This window comes from Drosophila biarmipes, unplaced genomic scaffold (genome assembly GCF_025231255.1).
Source record: "Drosophila biarmipes strain raj3 unplaced genomic scaffold, RU_DBia_V1.1 ptg000013l, whole genome shotgun sequence".
Classification (NCBI taxonomy): Eukaryota; Metazoa; Arthropoda; class Insecta; order Diptera; family Drosophilidae; genus Drosophila; species Drosophila biarmipes.
Genome location: NW_026114532.1, coordinates 1,463,029 through 1,486,251, shown reverse-complemented (window position 1 = coordinate 1,486,251; position 23,223 = coordinate 1,463,029). Strand labels below are relative to the sequence as shown.

The 23,223-nt window shown below is 40.5% G+C and overlaps 1 pseudogene; it reads right to left on the bottom strand.

Annotated features, from left to right (window-relative positions):
- Nucleotides 1-2,393: 2,393 nt before the first annotated feature.
- Nucleotides 2,394-2,888, bottom strand: LOC108035866 (uncharacterized; annotated as a pseudogene).
- Nucleotides 2,889-23,223: the final 20,335 nt, after the last annotated feature.

Sequence of the window (23,223 nt, the reverse complement as noted above, 5' to 3'; positions counted from 1 at the left end):
AGGTATTGTGACAAGATAAATTGTTAAGTCGCAGGTTAATGTAACTGCATATTCGTTCCCGTTTTTTCATCTAGGTAGTGAAACTATTGAACAATAACTCTGTCGAAAGTAATTTGTTGGGTTTTAGTTTTAGTTATTTCAAGCATAAAAAGTGCAAACGCCACAGTTTTGTGTGATTTGCGGGCGTTAGAGTGGGCGTGGCAAAACGATAGGTATCGATGAAAGAAATACATTTCAGTTTAAATATTTTGTTTTAGCATAAAAGATGCAGGAGCTACAGTCTTTCGCGAATCGTGGGCGTTAGAGTGGGCGTGACAAAATTTTGTTTGTCTCAAACGAAAGGAATTGATGAGACTTATACATTTCAGTTAAACATTTTTTCTAGCACAAAAATTACACGCGCTTCAGCTGTTTACGGATTGTAGGCGTTAGAGTGGGCGTGGCACCCTGCTGAAACAAACTTGCGCTGCGAATGGAATCCCAGAAGTCTGTATGCAAGTGTACATCTGTCCGTAGTGACTTCAAGGAGTGCCGTCGCACATTTCTTCCCGACAGGAGTGACTTCCGCGATCCGAATGCGATATCGCCGAAGTGACTTCTGGAAAGATTTTGCATAAAAATAGTACCAAGCATTGTTCTATGATTTTCAAGTGTAGGTAAATTAAACAATAGTAATCTTCTGATAGGAACGTAGTTCAAACTACGAAGGGAAAATAGAAGAATTTTTTTGTACCGACTCAATACGGTAAATGTGCACTTGATATTGTGTACTCCAAACCGACGAACAATACTTAAAATGTGATAGAAAAGGGAGGTAAGTAATAATTTTTTTCGTGCAAGGGTCATCAAATTATTTTGACCAACGCTGTATAAACCCAAGAACACTCATGGCTTTCTTAATAGTGGACGTTATGTGGCAGTCAAATTTAAGTTTATTTCAGAAGAACACCTAAATCGTTAACTGAATGTATACGGTCGAGTGGCGTATTTTAAGAAAGTAACTGATAAATATAGGAGAACTCCTACAAAAAGTCATAATGTTGCATTTAAGGCAGTTCAAGTTTAAAAGGTTGTACTCACACCATCCATGAAAACAATCAATATCCGAATGTAAGTTAAATCCCGACGCTGTATCATTATATGATAAACAAAGCTTAACATCATCAGCATACATTAGAAAACGAGAATGTGTTATGATATAGGGAAGATCGTTAATAAACAAAGTAAACAGCAAAGGGCCCAAATGACTACCCTGAGGCACTCCAGATGTCACGTAGATCAATTTTGAAACAGCATAGTTGAATATAACCCTCTGAGTCTTACCATTCAAGTAACATGAAATCCAAGATAATAGAATACCAGGAAACTCAAGCTGATCTAATTTAAATAAAAGAAGTGAGTGGTTAACGGAGTCAAAGGCCCTACTAAAATATGTATATACAATTTCAGTCTGCACATTTTCTTAAATCCATTTACTACAATAGATGAAATTTCATTTGGTTGTTGGTAGTCGATCTTCGCTTAAGAATACGTATTTAATTAAGGAAATGTCAAGGAGATGTTTAATACTTTTGGCGTGGTATGGGTGGGTATTACATGGAAAGCTTACAATATGGTTCAAAATCTAAACGAAAGACTTTAGCAAGCACAGATATTCAACGCACATAACGAAGTTTTTGGCCCAACAATAAACGATTGATATCAACAAAAAAACATGGCAATAAACATCAACTGCGATAAAGGGCAATAAGCAACAGCATAGTTTTACGTCTCATGAGAATTTCTTAAAAAGCCCAGATGAGATTTATGGACTACTAATAAGAGCAAGAGGAAAAAGACCTTGGGAACTACAAAAATGTGACAATTAAAATTTAGAGTATTATGGGAGTATGAAACAATTAAAATTTAGTTTGCTAATTAGTGCAAGTTTGAAGACTTTAAAGTAATCTAAATGCGGCTGATGCCATTTAGATTTGTTTTTTAAAGTTGTAATCATAAAATCAGCAGAGTTTTTGGGGAATTAGTTAAATTTATATACTTTTTAAAATATATTATGTTTTAATACTGTTTAAGCAAGATCATTTTAAAAGAAAAAGCCATGAAAAGCTAGGATAAACAATCCAAAAATTTATGTTAAACAAAGACCAACGAATAAATTAACGAAGAAAGGGAGAAAGCGTATGGATACTACGATACTACAGCAGATAATGGAGATGGGGTGCAAAATCCAGAAAACTACTTCAACTAGAACTACAGGTAAGGGGTTCTTAAGGGCGTGCAATGTTAGGACTAGCAACCGAACTTCAGACCAAACGATTGTAGAATGCATTAAATAGGAGCATATTACCAGCTAACTCGGGAATCTGGGGGCTGTGGTTGGGGCTCCCTCCCTATCAGTTGTAGCTCAGGGCAAACTGGTTGACCTTCTGCACATTGCCCCACACCTGCACCGCCTGGATGTCGGAGAGGGAGAAGAGGGTCCGTAATTGGTTATGAAATTGTGGCCTACATCATGGAGTTTGCGTAGTCGAAGACGAACTCGAGGCAAAACGAGGAGTCTGTGGATAAAGTCAAAGTCAAGGCTTCGTCAATCTTGCTTATCATGCAGGCAGAGCTCTGTGTCAAATGGGAGTTCTTATCGCTAGCGCCTGTGCCTTCTTCAGACTGCTCCACTCGCCGTTCCGCTTGTAGTTCTCGATGATCTTCTGCGTGGGGATGATCACCTTGAAGTGATATGTGATGTTGTCAGTGCAGTCCGTACTGTTGACAAAGTTCACCGAGTATTGCTGGGCATCCTGGTGGAGGTTTGCGCTAATGGACATCCTAGTAACTCGATCCGATGGATTCGCATTGGTGGGCAGGATGAAGAAACATTTTACATCGCGCATCTCGAAGGCTGTTCTTTTGTAAATATTTCACTTATATCGAAAAAAACGTCTAGCTTTCCCCATATTTAATATATTAAATGAGAAGTGATAAATCGTTCAAATGCTTTAGATTTCGGCGACAATTTAAAAATATTTCTTTAAATCTTGGCATCCGCCTTCGCACTCTTTTTATGAAGTGGAAGAATAATAAAAAAAATATAGACAAATTAAAAAGTTCAGGAATCGACTTACAAATGGTTGACACACAAAACTTAAGCACTTTGCATTAACAAAATTGTAAAACTGTTTCGGATCATTTGAAAATTCCTATTTACATCGATTTAGATGCATGAAATAGCAAAGACTGTTGAGAATATAAAAAGCCGATCGATCCGATTCATACCTTTTATAAGTATTTGAATAAAGGTTTTTAAGTCTTTGAATATCATTGGTAAACCAAGAAGGGCTGTTTAGGTTTGAAGGAAACCTATCAGGAACGAAATCATTAAAAAAAGTATTTCACACTATATAGTATAGTTCAGTGGCACTTTCAATGTCTGTATAATTGTACAAGACAGTCCAAATATAATGAGAAATCACATCGTTAAGTTTATTATAGTTACATTTACGAAAACAATTTATTTTAGTTGGAGAAACTAAAGGTGAGAGGGTATGAGAGCAGGGGAGGCAAATTGTCAATCCCATTGTTGGATGATAACGGTTTTCAGCTACAACAAGAGCGTCAATTCTACATACGGTGACTTCAGACGGGTGTGTCTATTGCCTTTTTAAGGAATTTCGTATCCATCCACAAAATCATGGGCGGATAAAGGTATAGCCACAAGTGAGTCAGTAGGAAGAGACCAAGAAATATGAGGTAAATTAAAATCACTCAAACCAATCAAAAGGACTCTGTTAGAAAGAAGGGATAGAAAGAATTTTATTGCAGGCAGATGGTGCTCATAAATTACTAGATCAGAACCAGGTTAATATACAAACTTTACAATTCAATCACTTTACAATTCCTTCCACAATTCAATTTCATTTGGGATATGAGTGAGAATTCTTTCAGATGTTAGGCTAGAGGTAACGACAATCAGCAACTTTTTAGTTTTTTGGCATAGTGGAAGCGCTGTCGGTCTATTGGGAACAAATTCTTTAATTACTAAATCATCATTAAGCCTAAAGCTTACAGAAAGTAATACATTAAACACATTAGGCGGAGTAAATATTTTCAAGGACTATATCCTAAGAGCGAATGACAATCGAAATTGTTCAACTGCAATATTCTCGGATGAGAATTTTCCAGGGCGCACAAATTCCGAGTATCAAACTTCGTTTATTTTTATTATTATAATAATAATAATTTCGCTATTAGCTTTAAGATCGGGCATGAAGTCACGAGTTATAAATTAAAAATTAAAATAAGAGGAACTAAGGAAACTAATTAAACTAGTATTAATTTTGAACCAAGACTCGTGAGGCCCGCGAGTCCTCGCAGACTCCGATTATATTCGGAGTGTAAAAACCTAGAAGACTCCGAGAATATCAGGAGTAGATAAAACCCGCCGTCCCGCCCTTAGGAATCCTTGTAGCCAACTCCAGTCGGAGTCATCCCAGTTCTCCACCAAGCAGTGCGATCGACCATTCAGTACATCTGTTACCAGAGGGCGTTTTCAGCGGGACCTCTCCAAGTTCATCACCAAACAGTGCGATCGACCTGTCAGTACAGCGGGCGTCCTCAGCGGTACCCCTCCAAGTTCCCTACCAAGCAAGCGCGATCGCCCTCGCAGTACCTCATGCTGCCACCAGAGGCCGCCGCAAACAGAATCCTCCCGGGTTTTGCGCCAAGCAGTGTCGTCGTCAATACAGGCCGTCAGGCGGCGCCCTGATGTACATCTCGGCTCGTCAATCTCGCGGTACGATCAGATCCACTTACGGCTCCCACATAGGGAAGCATACCGGACGACTGGACGAATGGTAGTCACCATCGAATAGCACCCGTCTCTGGGCGTCCTACCACTCCTATATACATTCCTACTACAGGTTCCACCCTTCTATATAAAGATCTTGTATAGGTTCCTTGGCCCCGACTGATGTTTTAGCTCGGCCAGAGAACTACGTGACAAGTGGCGCCCGAACAGGGATCTGATAGGGAGAACAACCACGAAGGTTACCACCTGTATGGGAGCGCATAGCCCCAGGACGTATGACATAGCCCAATGGCTTCGCGGAAACAATCTAAAACTAGAAAAAAGTACCCCGACCGTGGAAAGTAACCTCAACAAACTAGTCAATGCGCACGGTATTAAGCCTACGAGCTTACTCGCGCTCCCGTACAGTCCACGCGATTGAGTGTCTATGAAAATAGAAACATATAGCCCAAGAAGTCCAGTAAAGACTCCAACCAACGAAGACCTGATTCCAAGACGACAACACATCAAAGACACGCTGCAATGGATCCCGACCAGAAAATTTCCGGTGAGTCCGTTCCACGGGGTTTGCGGCCCCGGCAACATTTCAGTAGGCTCTAGATAGCGTGATCTGGCCAGACCTCGACCCATACGCGTTCGCCTACCTCCATGACATTATTGTCTTCGGAGCTAGCACATGGACAATCTACGCAAAGTCTTTGAATGATTAAAGAGAGCCAACCTGCGCATCAACCAGGACAAGTGCTCAATGACCTATAACATGTGGATGCCCTATAGCGATCTGGAGAGGGTAGCCGCCGTACGAAACCTGAGCCCTCCGACGAGCTTACGGGAGTTGAGGAGATGCCTCGGGATGGCCTCATGGTACCGGCGATTCGTGCCCAACTTCGCCTCGGTGATCCAGCTCATGATCATGCTGATGGAAGTGGGAGCCGGAGCAACAGAGTGCCTTCGCTCTCCTGAAAATCTACTGACAGATGCACCCGTTTTGGCATGCCAAGATTTACCCGTCAAGATGACACTCTAGGCTGACACCAGAAACTACTGAGATCGCCTTGCCAAGGAGATCGACGGTCGGGAACGAGTCATTGCCTACGTCAGCCGCAAGCTCAATGCCACGGAGTTAAATTTTTCACCCACGGAAAAAGAGTGCTTGCCCAGTGTCTGGGGAATACGGAAATTGCGATGCTTTAGGTGCGACGTAATCACTGACCACCTTGACCTGAAATGGCTCGACCAATTAGAAAAACCAACCTCTGGAGCACTTACAGAGACTTACGCAAGGCAATCTCCAGTGCAAGTGGCTGCAACGAAAGATGAAGGACGTTCGGGTCGACAGTTCCCCGACTTCATCGTTGAAAACAAAGAACTATATCACCATCTCAGCCACCGTCCAGATAACTTAGACTACGTAACATGGAAGCTGGGTGTTGCAGCCGAACATCGAGCTCGAATCCTGCACGAATGCCATGATGCACCCACAGCCGGGCATTTTGGCGTTAGGAAGACCAACAGAAACCCTTAGAAACTCGCAGAATTACTACCGTGCCAGAAATACAAGTCAGAACATCGAAAAAAAGCCGGAAAGATGCTAACGAGACAGGTCAGTGAACTCTTCAGCATACTGAGTGGCCTCCCAAATGGGGGACACCTTCACCAAGTGGGTCGAGCCGATACCTCTACGAAAGGCAACTTCGGCGAATCTGATACGAGCCTTTCGCGAACGGATCATCAGCCACTTCGGAGCCCCGAGGAAACTGGTGTGCGATAACGGCTCACAGCTCACCAGAAAGGCGTTCAAGGTCTTTTTTAAGGAAATGGGAGTGAAATTCCAATTCACCGCCCCATACTTCCCACGAATGAATTCGACTGAACGCGCGAATCACATAGTTAGGACGATGATCGCCTAGTACGTGGAGAATAGACAGAACACCTGGGATACTTTGCTACCAGAACTGTAACTCGAAATCAACATAAGCAACTCGGAATCGACCGAGTATAGACCAGCCTTCCCGAGAACCACGGCTAGTCGGATCCTGGTACGACAGCGTAACCCGCGCAACAGCAACAACGGCCCAGAGCCCATCGGAGAGAGTGGATCGCTTGAAAGAGGTCTTTCAGATGGTGCAGAACAATCTTCAAAAGGCTATATGAGTAAGGGGAGACATTACAACCTGCGTCGTCGAACGTGGAAGCCCGAAATGGGATCACTGTTCCTCGTGCGGCAACACCACATCTATCTAAAGCAATAGAAGGGTTGGAGGCGAAGCTCGCCCTGAAGTTTGACGGACCGTATACAGTGGTCGCTTTTCCTTCGCCTAAGTTCGTCCGAATCCGCCTACCCGGTCAACGGAAGGGGCGACTTGCAAATATTGGAGACTTAAAAGCGTTCCACTCGTCTTCCACAGGAAACATCGATGATGAGGACAGCGAATAGTTCCAAAAAGGTCAACCGAACGAAAGAGGTCTTTCAGATGGTGCAGAACAATCTTCAAAAGGCTATATGAGTAAGGGGAGACATTACAACCTGCGTCGTCGAACGTGGAAGCCCGAAATGGGATCACTGTTCCTCGTGCGGCAACACCACATCTATCTAAAGCAATAGAAGGGTTGGAAGCGAAGCTCGCCCTGAAGTTTGACGGACCGTATACAGTGGTCGCCTAAGGTCGTCCGAATCCGCCTACCCGGTCAACGGAAGGGGCGACTTGCAAATATTGGAGACTTAAAAGCGTTCCACTCGTCTTCCACAGGAAACATCGATGATGAGGACAGCGAATAGTTCCAAAAAGGTCAACCGAACGACACCAGCAACGGGGGGTGATCATAAATACCCAATCTCCTTTTGTGTCCCTGCTCATTGTAAATTCGTTATAAACCAGACCTTAAGAATGAAGTTAGAAGATTCTTTCGCTGTTGCCCATCTATCCCTATTGCTAAGTATCAATAAAACTAAGCTAGTTTAGTCACTTCTTCCACAGATTCCACATGGGAACAATAGTATTGTCGTCCAGAGACAGCGAAGGGGAATCTTAACTCAGTTCCCAGGGTAACCGCCAGTCGACGACCTCAAGAGACCCTCGGCTTCGTCCGGGAACGGCGTATGCCGAGAGAACAACCCGGTCATGTCCGACGTGTAGGAGCAAGCCAGGAGGCTCTGGAAGAGCTACCTCACCCTCTCCAGGCCGGACGTCGTATCTATCCTGGAGTCCTATCGGTACCACCCGAATCCAGTCGGGTCATCGATGAGCACCCGGGAATATAACCCTTGCGGACGCATCGACGACGACCGGGATCACTCGACACCCTACGTCGAAGACGCCAGCGACGACGAGGAAGGACGCGACAAACAGGCGCCCTATGTGGAGGACTCCAGCGTCAACGAGAATCAGGATGCGTACACGATGAGGAGTCCGACGACGATCCCCAGAAACGCGCACTATGTTTACTCGGGCGAGGACCGTTTCGGGTACCACCGGGAGTCCTGGATGTACCTTATCAAGACGAGCTAGGAAGCGATTCAGATAGAGGCACCGTCTCGGCCACCCGATGACCCGATCGTGACCTTCCCGCCGTCGCCCGTACGTCTGTATATCATGGGGAGCAATGAGACCGAGGAGGGGCCGGGGCCGTCCACCACGTTCTATCGTGGGCCATCCGCAACGCTTTTTCGCTGGCTGTCCGTTGCGTTCTCTCGCGGGCCGTCCACGACACTCTCCCTCGGGCTACCCACCACGCAGGATGAGCCCGGACCCCCGCGTTACCCTACGGACAAAGCCATGGAGTGGGAGTCGGAGCCTAGCGACGACGAGGAGTACACCGAGCACCGCTTTTGTCGGCAGGAGCCTACACCCGCACCCACACTTAGCGGAGGGGACCAGACGCGGAGGATGTCGTTTACGACTCCCCCCTTCCAATAACCGCAACAATCAGCCCATCGGACATCTCGATGGGGATGTTGCCCACGACACTTAACCTCCTGCTGGAGCATGTCTTGCCGGAAATGAAGAACCGATGGTGGAAGTTGTCATCCGAGTGTGACTCGGGCGAGGTCGCCAACTCACAGGCCGAAGCGACAGCTCTAAACGAGGGTCGCCTAGCCCCCGAAAGCAGGTCTGCCTCCGGTGGCGAGCGCTATCCGCTTCCGTCTGGGTGGACGTGCAACACAACGGACGGCCAAGTCTCGGCCGCAGCCTGGCAAGCCATCTGCGCACGACGCCCTGCAGCCCGCGACTCGCGACAGCGCTTCAGGGTCACGACCAAGGAGCTTTCTACCAGGTCACCTTTAGGGCGAACGGCGCAGGAAACATCTCGTTTTTTCCCCCGAAGTAGGGAGGGGATGTAACGCCCTGAATAAAGGGCGCACAAACTCCGAGTATCATTTTAAGTTTATTTTAAATATTATAATCACATTCAAAGTTTCGCTATTAGCATTAAGATCGGACATGAAGTCCAGTGTTATAAATTAATAATTAAAATAATAGAATTTGGTTTACCATCCGCGCGACGCATCTCGGTCGAAAGCTCCCACCTTAGAATCCTCGTAGACTCCGAGAATATCCGGAGTATATAAAACTCGTCGTTCCCGCCCTTAGGAATCCCTGTAGCCAACTATAGTCGGAGTCATCCCAGTTCTCTACCAAGCAGTGTGATCGACCAAGCAGTGCACTCGACCTATCAGTACAGCGCCCTGTCACCAGAAGGCGTCCTCAGCTTTACCCCTCCAAGTTCCCCACCAAACAGTACGATCGCCCTCGCAGTATCTCATTCTGCCACCAGAAAGTGCCGCAAACCGGATCGACCCGGGTCTTGCGCCAGGCAGTGTAGTCGGCCATATCGTCACTACAGGCCGCCAGGCGGCGTCCTGGTGTACATCTCGGGTCGTCAATCTTGCGGTACGATCGGATCAACTTACGGCTCCCACGCAATGAAGCACTCCGGATGACTGGAAACTGTGCGGAAACCTTTACGATCGGTAGCCACCATCGAATAGCAACCGGTTCTAGGCGTCCTACCACCCCTATAAAAATTCCCACTACAGGTTCCACCATTCTATATAAATCTAATGTGTAGTTTCCTTTGCCCTAACTGATGTTTTACCCCGGCCAGTTCTCTGAAAATAACTATAACCGTTAATCGTAGAGTAAAAGGGAAAGTATGTAAAAAGTAGAAGGATGCGTTTCCGACCCCATAAAATATATTCTTGATTAGGATCACTATCCGAGTCGATCTAGCCATGTCCGTCTGTCCGTCTGACCGTTTTTCCGTCTGTTTGTCTGTCCGTCCGACCGTACGAACGCTGAAATCTCGGAAACTATAAGAGCTAGAATATTCGTAATTGGCATGCAGATTCCTGGGCTTCCTACGCAGCGCATGTTTGTTTCGGCGGGGTGCCACGCCCACTCCAACAAAATTTTAACTGACATTCATCAATACCTATCGACTCACCAAAAAAAGGTGCCACGACCACTCTAACGCCCACAAACGGTTTAAACGCCTAATTCTGTCTGCCGCCCACATAACACCTACTAAAATAGCCGCTAGGTGGCGCCCTAAAATATAGCTTTGCTGCTCATATATTTTCATTATCCTTTTGCTCCCTTAAGCTGGGCAAAGGGTATCTGATAGTCGAGGTACTCGACTATCACTTTCTTCCTTGTTTTTTTATTATTATTCTGGGGTCAGACGGAATTGAAGCCCTCATTGAGCTGCTTAAAAGCTCCTGAGCTAACTCATTAATAAAATCTTTAACTCTGCTAGTAAATCCTGCACATTTAACGTGCAAGTTACATATATGAAACATTACTTATGGGTCCTTGCCCAATTTATAAATATCTTTGAGCCAAGAGCTCTTTTCCATTCTTCAAACAAAGCCTCCAATCGATTCCCACCCAAATCAGTTTCACATTTTCCGCTTCAAACGGATTCTGTAAACATCCAAGCCGATATTGTAAACACCAGAGCCCCAAGAAGGAGCCCCAAGTCCGCAAAGTAAACATCGATTTCCGGCAGAATTTCAGTTCTGCAAATTTCATCATCCTATTTTCCGACTCTCTTGGATGATTCTCTTAATCAGATTTTTGAGATAAATATCTTAAGCCGATGTTTGATTATGGATTATTGAACCAAAGTCAGGCAGTCCGTTTTTGAATCCGAATTGATCGGTCGACAATTAGCAGTAAAAATTATGTTCGGTACTAATAACAATTGTGTAAACTAGTAAAAAAGAAATAACAATAAAAAAATATATATTTTTTTTAAATGATCTAAGAATTCCTGAAATAAGTTTTAAAACAAAACAGTTTTCGAAAACAAAAAGGGAATTTGCGCCGCTCAAGAACCTAACCGATGGCATAATAAAAATGGTTTACATCGTGAAAATAGCTAGAGGAGGAAAACAATAAATGCAATAATCCCTCTTTGTTTACAACAATTCTTTAATTAGTGACCGTAACAAAAAAACACACTGCTCAAAAATCTATTACTCTCAAAACCAAATATTAGACAAAAATAAAATAATAAAAAAACAGACAGTTAATGTAAGCGATTTAATAGCACAAATAGTTAATAATGAATTGAGTCCTTTGAGGAATGAAATCGCGAGTTTAAAGACACAATTAAATCACAACATAAAGAAGGTTGAGGAATTCAAGGTGGAAGATATTGACCCAAACGTAAGGTTCGATACTTCTTATGAAATCATTAAGTCGGTTCGAGAATATAAAGACTAAGCCGAGAGAATCGGCGGAAATAGCAATTGGACAATACAAAAGGGAAAGTGAAAAATACTTTTCGGCATTTCCTATTCTACGAAATAAAATTTCAGGCATTGCCAATGATGCTTTGACTCATAATGGAACCGTATTGAATTTTGACGCCATAAAGACAAGACTAGATTTTGTTTTTAGTGACAAGCGACCTATACACATTTTAGAACAGGAGTTAAGTGTATTAAGTCAGGGGAAATCATCGATTATGGAATTGTATAATTTGGTAAATAAAAAATTAACTCCCTTGATTATCAAAACCATTATGACACATGGACGGAATAAGCCAATTACATCTGAACTTAATGAAAAACATAGAAAGACAGCACTTCATAACTGGCTTTAACGGCCATATCTCAGATGCAATATTTTCAATGAACCCACCCGAACGCAATGGTAATAGTACAAGAACTTAAAATCAACAATTTGAGGGCCCAATTCGCAAACAATTTTATATCCAACAAAATCAGTGGAACTGATAGACAACAACAAAGTAAGCCAGAGCCAATGGATGTTGATAAATCAATTCAGATGCCAAATAGACCCGATAACAGTAATAATCAGGAATATAATAATTATTAAAATAAATGGAATCAAACTAAAAGAATTAAAACACACAACAGGAACAACCTCAAAATAAAAGAGTACAAACAGAAACTGTTAACCAACCGGCTAACAAGACTATGAGGTTGAACAACATTGAAGAGGACCATTTTTTAGGGCAAACTAATTTAGTTTTATCATATGACTATTTTCGATACGCGGTATACTTTTTATGAAATAGATGGGCTAGACTCAGATTTACTTGTCGGCTACAACTATTAAAAAAAAATCGGTAATTGACAAAGCAAAAGGGGTAATAAAGTATAATGGAAAGGAGGAAAAATTAAATTACGATAACGGTAATATTTTAAACCAACATTCTTTGACAAAAGAAAACACCATTCTTCCATTAAACAAATTCATAATAAAAACAAAAAAAAAAGTTAACTTCAAAAAGCTGAAGTGTATACCCTTGCAGTTATGAGAAATAATCAACTTTAGTAACACTCTGTGATATTTTTAGGGATTGTTGCTGCCTTCAGTGAAATTAAAAAACTTATTTCATTCCTTTTTTTAGACCATTTTTTTTAGGTATATATATTGTTAGAGTAGTCCGATTTTTATTTAATTGAATTCAGAATTCTTAAAAATATTAAAATTAGTATTCCTAATATTATATGATAATATGTCAGAAAGCCCTAAAGCTATAATTTGTTTTATATTATTTTCCCACCATTTTTTCGATCGTTCCTACGACAGCTATATATATATATAGTCGTCCGATTTTGATAAAATTTAATTCGAAATTCAGAACTAATTAAATAATTTTATTTCCAAGCTTTAAAGGTTATATGTTAAAAACACCAAAGATATAATTTTTTTCATATTTTCCGACTAATTTTGCGATTGTTTCAATGGCAGTTACATGATACAGACGTCCGATTTTTATCAAATTTAATTCGAAATTCAAAACCAATTAAAAAATGTTATTTCCAAGCGTAGTAGGGTATATGTTAAAAAACACCAAAGATATAATTTTTTCATATTTTCCGACTAATTTTGAGATCGTTTCTAATCGTCCGATTTGGATAAAATTTAATTAAAAATTCAGAACTAATGAAAAAATGTTATTTCCCAACTTAAAAGGTTATATGTTAAAAAGCACCAAAGATATAATTTTTTCAATGGCAGCTATATGATATAGTCGTCCGATTTTGATAAAATTTAATTCAAAATTTAAAACCAATCAAAAAATGTTATTTCTAAGCGTAGGAAAACACCGAAGATATAATTAATTTAAAATTTTTTACCCGATAGTTCATATGGGAGCTATAAGATATAGTTTTCTTATCCGGTTGGTTCCGACTTATATACTACCTGCAATAGAAAGAAGACTTTTGGGAATGACATTTACCACTAGTTTTCCGATTGTTCCTATGGCAGCTTTATGATATAGTCGTCCGATTTTGATAAAATTTAATTTAAAATTCAGAACTAACTAAAAAATATTACTTCCAATCTTAGAAGATTATATGATAAAAAACACCGAAGATATAATTTTTTTTTAAATTTATTCCCCGATAGTTCATATGGGAGCTATAAGATATAGTTGTCTGATCCGGCTGGATCAGCCCGATAGCTTAAAAACTGAGAGACTAGTTTGCGTAGAAACGGGCGGACAGACGGACATGGCTAGATTGAATTGTCTAGTGACGCTGATCCAGAATATATATACTTTATGGGGTCGGAAACGTCACTTTCACTGCGTTGCAAACTTCTGGCTGAAATCATTATACCCTCTGCAAGGGTATAAAAATACTTTGATCAACCTGAACGCGCGGTCGTTGAATTATCCGACGAAAAAAAACATTTGAAATATAAAAATATCATGAACGCGCCATCGTAAAAATATCCGACAAAAATAAAAGTTTGGGATACAAAAATCCTGAACGCGCCGTCGTAGAAGTATCTGAAAAATTAACAATCTACAGAATTCATCCTAATATCACAGAAAAGATTTGGAGAACAAAATATTAAATATTATTATTAAAGAACATTCAAAAATAAATATGCAGATTCCTTTTAGTAATAGATTATAAGAAACTTAACGAAAACACCATACCGAATAGATGTCCAATGCAGGGTCCTTCCGTAATTTTGTCAAACCTCGGGTGGGCTAAACACTATTCCACAATCGATTTGAAATCAGGATTCCACCAAAATCTCATGAATGAAACAGACATTCAAAAAACCTCATTCTCAATAAATAATGGAAAATACGAATTCCTGAAACGCCATTTGTGTTAACAAACGCCCTTAGAATATTCCAAAGAGCGAGAGATGATATTTTGAGAGAACAAGTTGGAACAACGTGTCTAATATTGACGACATTATTATTTTCTTAAAAACAATTGATTAGATAAAGATTTAATTGTTATAATTAAAATTTTGCTGAGCGCAAAAATGCAAATTTCGATTGAAAAATCAAAGTTCTTCAAATTGGAAACAACCTTTCTCGGTTACGTTGTATCTCACAATGTGATCAAAACCAATCCACAATTTCCACAATCGTAAAATATCCAATCTCGAGAGCTTAGAAGCTTCCTAAGCCTTACAGGATAGTGCAGCAAATTTGTTCAAAATTACGCCAAAATTGCTAAACCGTTAACGAAATATTTAGAAGGTTAAAATGGCAAAGTATTAAAAAAGGCATCCCGTTAAACTTCTATACAGTTGGATGAGCCAGCTGTAATAGCTTTCAACGAGCTCAAAAATAATTTAATCGCACAAGTAGAGTTAGTTCAACCCGATTATAATAAAAAATTTATTTTAACCACCGATGCGTCAGATTTGGCTATTGGTGCGGTTCTTTCTTATGAAGGAAAACCAATTAGTTTTATATCAAAAACCCTCACAAAAACTGAACAATTATATACTACTAATAAAATTTTTTCTAAAAATTTACGAAATTATTTATATGGAGTTAACAACATTGAAATCTACACAGATCATAAACCTCTTTAGTTTTCAATTTCTCAAAAGAACCCTTATATCGAAATGAAAATATGGTATTCTTTCATTGAAAGTTATTCTCCAAAAATTATTTATAAGCCAGGAGCAACAAACGTTGTTGCAGGTGCATTATCTAGGATACAAATTAATAACTTAACAGAAAGTATCGAGTCGGTATCAGATCAAAACACTCAGCATTCAGCAGAGAGTAGTTTTTAGAACGTTATATAACAAAACCCGAAAACCCTTAAACCAGTTTAAGCAACAATTGCTAATAGCAACGGGGAGGTATACTCGTACAATACATGAGTCGATTAATGCGTTCGGAAATACTGGACATATAATAGAGTATGACACTTCGGAAAATTTAATAAGTATCTTAAAGGAATACATTCCACCTAATATAACAACCGGAATTCTTTGTAGCTTAGAAGACCTTTATATAATTCAAAAACCCTTTAAGAATAATTTTAGAAATAAATTTTTATTTATTAGAATATTTGCCTAAGACGTAGAGAACGCTGAGATAGATTGCTTATAATAACAGGAACGCATTGTCGAGCACACAGAGGGCTTGATGAAAATTTTAAACAAATTTACCGGCTAAGTTATTGGCCTAACTTATATCAAAAACTAAAGGAGTTTGTTAAGAATTGCACAATCTGCAATCAGAACAAGTTTAAAATACATCTAGTGCAAATAATTATCCGTCAATTTCGGATCATTTCGGATACAGAAGGTGAAAGTTTGCATATTGACATTTATTACGCACAAAATCTAATATTCATCACTTGTATAGATTCATATTCAAAATCCCAAATCTCAAATAAATTAAATATAGAAAACAAAGTTTCAGAGATTCTGCAACAATTCCCATTAGCCGAAACCTTGATGATATATAACCAGCCAAGCTTTTCTTCATCCTAATGTGAATCTTTTGCACAAAGAAATGGGATATTCTTTATTTTATGCAGATCCTCGATACTTCCAACGGACAAATTGAAAGGGCTTTAACAGAAATTTTACGTTGCATTAAAGATGAACTTAACTTAGTTGATTATTCCGAAGTAGTAATTAGAGCAGCACAGAAATACAACTTATCAATTTACTCTATAACCAATCAACGACCGTATGATATATTATTTAATAAAATCAAACACGATAAAACTTCCCAATTGTTAAAGCAAGCACAGAATAAAATGTTGCATTTTCATAATAAAGACAGAAAAGAAAAGGACTATCACGTAGGAGAAGTAATTTACGAAAAGAAACGCGGGGAAAGAAATAAGCTTAACTCTAGATATAAAAAACAGGTAGTTAAGAATAATCATCCTAATAAAATTTTAAACAAATTGACTTATATGAAATTCCAGATAATGAATTCAATAATGTACTTATTAATGCTGGAGCTACAACCGAATCCGGAATTATGGATTACACAAAACCATGATTTCTTTCTGTCCTTATTTATGAATCATATGTTTTTATAAAGATATTATTACTCTTGAAATAGAATTTTTAAACAGTCATACCGTTCAAAATTCACAATGGGAAATATCCAACGATTTAAAAATTATTAAAATACTTATTTCTCAAATAATACCCAATAGATCAAAAAGAGGCATTTATGAACTAGGTTCAATTTGGAAATAGATAGCAGGAACACCTGATCATGATGATTTCATAACGGTTCAAAATAAAATTGATAATTTGGTAAAAAACAATAACGATCAATTCGTTATTAATTCCAAAATATTTAAAGAAATAAAAACTCTATCTGACAACCTTAAAACCGCCTTTAAAGATAAAAAATTCCATTCAGAAAATACCGCCTTCTTTTGCTGACTTACAATCTTATGCATTAAATGGACACAATTACTTTAGCAAAAATATATGTTTTCAACATAAAAATTCTATACAATGATAACATACAGGAAATTTATAAACATGAACAAAAACCTGTTATTATTATTGATCTATTGGATATATCTGAATTTAAAATCGTATTTTACCAGGATCTTATTATTATATATACTAAATACCCTATAATATCGTTCGTTGTGAAGTTTACAACTCAAGATCCATTTCGCACAGTAACGGAAAATTGTTCATCAATAATCGTATCTCAAAATGTAAAAATAAGTTTTATGTAATGTCTAATTTTAAGACGGAATTATTTAACAACTATTGCACATTAAACCCAGAAGATTCTTGTTTTACCAGATTACTAAATGGAGAAAAATCTTTATGAAATAAAATAAGAGAAAATAAGAAAGGAAGTTAACTTTGGCAAGCCGAAGTTTGTATACCCTTGCAGTTATAAAAAATAATCGTATATGAGCGGTCAGTATGGGAACCATGCTGACTCGGCTCTAAACGCGGTATACTAAGAGTGCAGATTATATTACGTTTGCACTTGAAAAGGTTGTGGGCATTGGCACGCTGTCGCTGAGTGATAAAGGCAGTGCCCTATGTATATTATTGGCAAAACAACAAAGTACGCAATACTTCGGTTAACAAAGTGTTGCCGCTCAATATTTATGTTATGTGGTAAGAATGCATATGGAAATACATAACATCTCCCTCCTTTTGAAAAACTACGTAATTTCATGAAGTTATTTAAATTCTTATTATATATCAAATACAAATTTTTGGGTTTTGTTTTTTGTATTTGAGATTGTACTTAATAACGATAAAGAAAGTTAAATGATCAAAAATATTTATATATAAAAAAAAAATATCTATATATATAGTGACATATTCACATATTCAGTTATGTACCAAAAAATAAGAATATGCAGCGTAGGCGATCCCACGCTGAATCAATGTTAACAATCCACACGCGGAGCAGGCGGCGATACAATAAGAATAAGAATTGCACAAAATGAGGAATATATAATTTTGAATAGAACAAAAATACAGAAAACTGTAATAAAAATGCAAATACTCAGAATTCGAAAACACCAAAATTTAATACAAATACCGAAATCCCATATCAACCAAGTTACCCACAATATTCCCGACCATTCAAACCTAATTATAATCAATACATGCAATCATTTAGACCCAACTATACACAACAAATTCCTTACAACCAAGCTATGTGGCACGTACCAAATAATTTCGGTTCCAACCAATACATGAACACACAACAATAAATCATAAAAATCCTTTCCCACAACATTCCAATAAAATTCAAACTTCAAAACACTAACTTCCCGGTTACCTAACGACTAAGAACATCGGACAGTGAGCAAGTTAACAACCAACTCCCAACTTGGGCTGAGCAGGCCAATTCATATTCCCTTTATTAATATTAATCACTATTATTATATTATTATTACACTTCTTATACCACTCGTGTATGGTTCGCCTCAATTTGAGGTCCACCCTAATGAGCCCAAGTGCTGAGCCAACATATTGTGCCAACATATGGGCCGTGGCTTTGTCCCATTGGCTGACAGCGAACGTATGACTTCTGCAAAATGTGCATGGTCAGCGGTCTGCCACGGGCATCCGGTCATGCATGAGCCTTTGTTAATTCTTAAGTTCAGTTCATATAGGATATTCAATAAATAAAGAGCACCAGCTCCTATTAATGAAACTCCGGCACTTAGCCGTTAAATCTTTAATTAAAATATACTGACTGAGTCTCTAGGCCAGCAGGTAAAGAAGGGCAGTCACCCTTCCAACGTAAACTTCCTAATCTTCAGTGGATAGGAGTAGCCAGCCGGCTCCTCAAGAATCACCAACACCAAGTACGCGTGATCCCCCCTGGATCCAACACCCGTCCCATAAGAATTGGGACTGATATTAGTGACTGCTGCGTGGGACCTGCCCGCCAGCCGATCTGTATTATATAACAATTAGTGACTACTGCGTGGGACCTGCCCGCCAGCTAACCCCCATTAAATCTATAATTGGCGCCCAACTACTCTTCGAATCTCACCCTGAGGAAAACAAAATGTAAGTGACTGTGCGACGAAGATAGGTCACCCAGGTCAATACGAAATATTGTGACAGATAAGTGCCTACACAAATTCTCCATATTTACTTACAAACTTGTGCCAGAGCTAGCAATTTAAATTTAAAAATTTAAATTTAAAAATACACAAAGCAGTTATATGAAATATATATTTGTTTGCAATTTTAAGTGGTTATTACGCGTGGAAAATTTTCCCCTCCCCTATTCCCTTGATTATTCTATGATTATACTCGATTTGCATGCGTTTATTTAAAAAAAAAAAAAAAAAAACAGAAATTTTGTGTCCAGTGTACCTGTGTGATTACTAAGCCTGTTGTTTCGACCCAGCCATTTTCCAACCGGAATTTTTCTTGAGATATATAAATTCAGCGGGTTTTTTATTATAGTTTCTCTTCAAATTCGTTGTGCTTCACCCACCGCGCAGTTACTCCCCTAAATAATTGTCCATCGTCGCCTTTATTACTGCCGATTAACTCACTCAGCCCCATTTGCGGCCGATGAGTTGGGAATATAGGGAAGTTAAACAAGAAGTAGAGAGCGACGACAGTGAAGAAATCGGATTTTGCCCCACAACGACACAACCAGACTCAGAAATGAACCCAGAAATGATACAGGCCCTCATTACAAATGCTGTCAACGCCGCGCTAACCGCACAGGAGCAGCGCTGGCGGGCAGAAATTGAATCAGTTAGAAATCAGGTCAGCTCGTTAACTGTGCAGGCACCCCAAGTAGAAGTTTATGAAAGGGTAACACCGGACCCCGCCATAAAGTGCGATGTCAAATTAGATATTGTAAAATCGCTCCCAACCTTTAGTGGCAGCCACGATGAATACGTGTCGTGGAGGCAGGCCGCATCAGATGCGTATGAGGTATTCAAGAGATACAAAGGCAGCGAGGCCCACTATGAAGCAGTGGTTATTATCAAAAACAAAATTTGTGGTAATGCGCGATCGCTCCTCACGTTCCATAATACAGTGCTAAATTTCGATGCAATTCTGGCTAGGCTGGATTGCACATACGCGGACAAAACGTCCCTACGCGTACTGCGTCAAAATCTAGAGATGGTTCAACAGCGCGATGCCGATCTCATGGCATATTATGACGAGGTCGAGAGGAAACTCACGCTCGTCACGAACAAAATAGTTATGTCGCACACTGCAGACACGGCAACCATCCTGAATAAAGAAGTTAGGGGCGACGCCTTACACGCATTTATTGCTGGACTGAAAAGACCCCTTAGAGCACTGGTGCTGCCAGCACAGCCAAAAGACCTTCCGTCTGCGCTTGCGCTAGCGCGGGAGGCCGAAAATAGCATTGAAAGAAGTGCATTCGCGGCTTCCTACGCAAAAGCAATAGAAGACAAGTCCCTTGTCCACGATGGAAACAGGCGTAACAATAAATTTCAGGGAAAGCAATGGAAAGGAGAGGATAAAAATCCACACTTCGTTCCGAAGCAAAGCCAAAGCAAGCCCCAGGAGGACAGCCCCTGGCAGAAGCGCGGGGACCCCGAAGTTACAGACCATAACAAAGTACAGCCTATGGAGGTCGACCCTTCCACATCAAAGTTTAGGCAGGAGACTAATTGGGGAAAGCCTCAGAATAATAACAATCACAAAAGACAGAATTCATCTCAGCGTTATTCGGGGCAAAGACGCCAGCGCGTCAATAACATAACCCAGTCCCATGAGCAGGAGGAGGCAGATTACGCCGCCGCAGCTGAAGCGGAAGTCGCCAGCATTGAAGAAGGTAATGACTCCGACGAACTTAAGGACCTGCTACATTTTTTAGGGAGCGCTCCCGACTGCCGTTCATCGAACGACAGTTGGCTGATAGAACATTAAAAATACTTATCGACACGGGGGCGGCAAAAAATTACGTTAAGCCCGTAAAGGAGCTAAAAAACGTAATGCCGGTCGAGAACCCCTTTACTGTGAGCTCTATTCACGGCTCCAGTAGCGTCAAGCAAAAATGCATGATGCGCATTTTTGGGCTAAACGCCCCATTTTTTTTGTTAAATACGCTAAGCACGTTCGATGCCATAATTGGCTTTGACTCGCTAACGCGAGCAGGGGTCGCATTGGACTTAGGCAATGGCGTAATAAAATTCGCAAACTCCACGGAAAAACTAAAATTCTTTGACTGCGATAACGTGAATTTTACAAAAATCGACGACATCGTGGTACCAAATTCGGCGAAAGCCGAGTTCAAAAAAGTTATTCTGAAAAGAATAAAGGTGTTTTCGACCTCTAACGAGGCCCTAACATTCAACACCTCGGTCATCGCCACTATCCGAACTAAGAGTGACGAACCCGTCTACTCCAGGTTATACCCCTACCCCATGGGGGCAGCAGACTTTGTAAACAGCGAAATCAAGGAACTGCTGAGCAATGGCATAATCAGGCCTTCCAGATCCCCGTACAACAGCCCTACTTGGGTAGTTGACAAAAAAGGGACCGACGAGAATGGCATCAGGAAGAAACGTTTGGTAATCGACTTTAGGAAACTAAACGAGCAAACAATTGCCGATCGCTACCCTATGCCAAGCATTCCCATGATTCTAGCGAATTTAGGGAAAGCCAAATACTTTACTACCCTAGACTTGAAGTCAGGGTATCATCAGATATACTTGGCCGAGAAAGACCGGGAAAAAACCTCGTTCTCAGTTAACGGAGGAAAATACGAATTTTGTCGACTACCTTTCGGATTAAAAAACGCAGGTAGCATATTCCAAAGAGCCATCGATGATGTACTGCGGGAAGAAATAGGCAAGATATGTTACGTGTACGTCGATGACGTTATTGTTTTTTCCGAAAACGAAACCGAACATGTTAAGCACATCGATATAGTGCTTAAGCGACTGCTCGACGCCAACATGAAGGTGGCTCGAGAAAAGACTAAATTCTTTAAAGAAAGCGTAGAATTTTTAGGCTTCATAGTTACTAGAGGGGGAACAAAAACAGATCCCGAAAAAGTCAGGGCAATACAAGAATTCCCAGAACCTAAAACCCTCTTTAGCCTCAGGTCCTTCCTCGGCCTGGCGAGTTATTACAGAAGCTTTGTCAAAAATTTTGCCTCCATTGCCAGGCCCCTTACTCATATTCTCAAAGGGCAAAACGGAGCAGTCAGTAAAAACATGTCGAAAAAAGTTCCTATTACGTTTGATGAAGCCCAGCGCAATGCGTTTGACCACCTGCGCAATATCCTGGCATCAGAAGATGTCATTCTAACGTACCCCGACTTTAAATTACCATTCGACCTAACCACCGACGCTTCAGCCAGTGGAATAGGCGCGGTATTGTCCCAGAACAAGAGGCCCATTACAATGATATCGCGCACGCTTAAGGATTGCGAGCTAAATTACGCTACCAACGAAAGAGAATTGTTAGCGATAGTTTGGGCCATAGGCAAACTACAGAACTACCTTTACGGCACTCAGGAGGTTAGGATCTTCACAGACCACCAGCCGCTGACTTACGCGGTATCTGACAGAAACACCAACGCTAAAATCAAGCGATGGAAGGCCTTTATAGACGAAAACAACGGGAAGGTGTTTTACACGCCAGGGAAGCAAAACCTTGTAGCCGATGCGCTGTCTCGGCAACACTTGAACAACCTAGAGGCTGAGCCTCAGTCCGACGCTGCCACGGTGCATAGCGAGCTTTCGCTCTCATACACCATCGAGACTACGGATAAACCCCTAAACTGCTTCAGAAACCAAATTATTTTGGAAGAGGCAAACCAACCACTTCGGCGAGACTTCATTGTTTTTGGCAATAGAACTCGCCACGTCATTTACTTTAATAACAAAAACCTACTTGTCCAATCTGTTAAAGAAATTATCAACGCCAACGTCGTAAACGCGATCCACTGCGACTTTCCGACACTAGCTTGTGTTCAACATGCCTTGAGGCAGGAGTTCCCTGCAACGAAATTTTGGCATTGTAAAAACTTTGTCACTGACATTACAAATACCAATGAAAAGCTGGAAATTGTTAATGCCGAACACAACCGCGCCCACAGGGCTGCGCAGGAAAACGCCAAGCAAATTCTTCGCGACTACTATTTTCCCAACATGTCAAAGCTGGCCAGCGAAGTCGTCGCAAATTGCAAGGTCTGCA